Consider the following 2,869-nt stretch of genomic DNA (forward strand, 5'->3'; position numbering starts at 1 on the left):
ACAGTCCAGTCTCTTCTTAAAAACCTCCAGTGATGAAGCACCCACAACGTCTGAAGGCAAGCTGGTGGAACACTGGTTAATTGTCCTCATTGGCTCACACTCTTCCAAGCCATCCATCTAGATTTTAGCCCTCAGACACACAACACAACAACATGAAAGTCATAACAGTCAGTGCCTGGGAGGTGATGAAAATGCCATCGGTTTAATGGTTATAGTCACTGGAAATCAATCTGTGAACAGGATGGATGGATGGATGAATTTATGAATGAATGAATGAATGAATGAATGAATGAATGAATGAATGAATGAATGAATTTATGAATGGATGAATGAATGGATGGATGGATGGATGGATGGATGGATGGATGAATTTATGAATGAATGGATGAAGTTCTCTTCCTGGATGTTCAGGTTGAAGGTCAACCAGCTGGGCACCAGGCAGGTTGATACCCAGATGTTAGGATTTACCCACTCCTGCCCTTTCAATACTCAATTGGTCCTGATCTTCCCAAGCACTCCTTCTAAGGCCATGGAATCCTACTCACCATTACTCTGAGTTCATGAAAAGCCACTTAAAATCCAAGAGACACATCTGACTACTTAAAACATAGCTTTGGTTTCCTTTAAAAACTAAGACCTCCAGCACTGCATCGTTCTGCAATGTTTCTGAAACTTCATTTCTCAATTAAACTTCCCTATTGATTAGTATCAAGTCAAGGAGATCCGATTCTTCTGTGCTTACATCAACCCAAATTTTATTTTATTTTACTTTAAAGTTTGATTTGATGCAAGCAGTACTGTGCTTACATCACATTTTATTTTATTTTATTGAATGTATTTGCCTCCCATCTCACCACATAATAGAACAGAATAGAGCTGGAAGGGACCTTGGAGATCTTCTAGTCCAGCCCCCTGCTCAAGCAGGAGAACCTATACCATCTCAGACAGGTGATTGTCCAGCCTCTTCTTAAAGACCTCCAGTGATGGAGCGCCCACGATTTCTGGAGGCAAGTTGTTCCACAGGTTAATTGTTCTCACTGTCAGGAAGTTTCTCCTTAATTCCAGGTTGCTTCTCTCCTTGATCAGTTTCCAACCGTTGTTTCTTGTCCCGCCCTCTGGTGCTTTGGAGAATAACGTGACCCCCTCCTCTTCTTTGTGGCAGCCCCTCAGATACTGGAACACTGGTATCATGTCTCCCCTATTTCTTCTCTTCTTTAGACCAGCTAAACCCAAGTCCCGCAGCCGTTCTTTGTATGTTTTAGTCTCCAGGTCTTAGTTGCTGTTCTCTGCACTTTTTCCAAGGTCTCAACATCCTTTTTGTGATATGGTGACCAAAATTGGTTGCACAAGGCAACTGTTGCCCACAAGACAAGTCAGGAATTTCCAGGAAGGGCCACGCTCAGCAGAACTTGTGTTTTGACGAATGACAAGGGACATCAAGTCCCCCATAGCTACAATTTATGGCATCTGCGTCTGTAACAAATTATGAGGCTGACGAAATGGGGGCCTGCTGTCATCACACGTGTCGCAATTATGTACTTCCATCACAACCTCTGATGTCAATATGTCAGTAATGGCAGCTGCATGACTACCTCATTACTCATGTGAGCATTTGCTCCCCCTTTCCCCCTTTCCCCCCTCCCCACAACCCCATGACTTCATGCTTCTTTGGAAGATTCGCCCTCTGCTTGGACAGCCATTTGCCTGAAATGGTATAAAGCCTGAGCATGGGGTTGGACTAGAAGACCTCCGAGGTCCCTTCCATTATTCTCTTCTGTTATTCTGCACCACCCATCTTTTCTCCCTAACTGAGCAACTGGTAGCTGATACATCAACACAACTTTTGCTTGTTCCTCTGTCGTTTTAACCTGGATGCTTTTTACACAAGAGTTCCACCTTCGTTGGTTCGGATTTCTGATGTTTTTGCCACACAGGGCAACTGACCCTCCCTCGTTATAAATTCTCTTTAACCAGTTATATCTGTCACTGCTGTGTTTCTGTTAAGGAATCACCTTACAAGGTTTTTGTTCAAATCTTAACGTTGCACGGATGTTTCTGCCCTAAGAGTGCAGGACCGTAATCTTTATTTCCCAAACTCTGAGGGCTAACGAAAGCCATAAATTTTATGAGGCAATGTCCTTTCGTACTTTCAACAAGTGGCTTAAGCAACCCCATTAACGCAACTCTCTCTCTCTCTCTCTCTCTCTCTCTCTCTCTCTCTCTCTCTCTCTCTCTCTCTCTCTGCCTTCAGGAGCCTTCTAGTCTTTCTCTGAGGTTTCCATCTCAGGTCAGTTTTAAGGCCTCCCATTCAAGATGGCCGCACTTCGGCTAAGTACCATTTTATCGACTCCTTGTGGGGAACATTTTCCTTCAACTGTCCATCTCCTGGCACTGACGATGTTCCCTGGTTGGGTCATGAAATGCCTGCAAGGAAGCAACCAAGTTCAAAACACACCAAGGATTCCACAGTCCTCCTCCTCCTGTTCCTGCTCCTGCTCTTGTTCCTCCTCCCTTCTAGCACTGATGGCGTTTCCTAGTTGGGTCATGAAACGTCTGCAAGAAAGCAATCAACTTCAGAGCACACCAAGGATTCCACAGTCCTGCTCCTGCTCCTGCTCCTCCTGCTCCTCCCTTCTAGCCCTGATGGTGTTTTCTAGTTGGGTCATGAAACGTCTGCAAGAAAACAACCAAGTTCAGAGCACACCAAGGATTCCACAGTTCTCCTCCTGCTCCTGCTCCTGCTCCTGCTCCTGCTCCTGCTCCTGCTCCTGCTCCTCCTCCTCCTCCTCCTCCTCCTCCTCCCTTCTAGCACTGATGGTGTTCCCTAGTTGGGTCATGAAACGTCTGCAAGGAAGCAACCAAGTTCAGA

Source organism: Protobothrops mucrosquamatus, unplaced genomic scaffold (assembly GCF_001527695.2).
Source record: "Protobothrops mucrosquamatus isolate PMUCROS unplaced genomic scaffold, P.Mucros_1.0 scaffold4954, whole genome shotgun sequence".
Lineage (NCBI taxonomy): Eukaryota > Metazoa > Chordata > Lepidosauria > Squamata > Viperidae > Protobothrops > Protobothrops mucrosquamatus.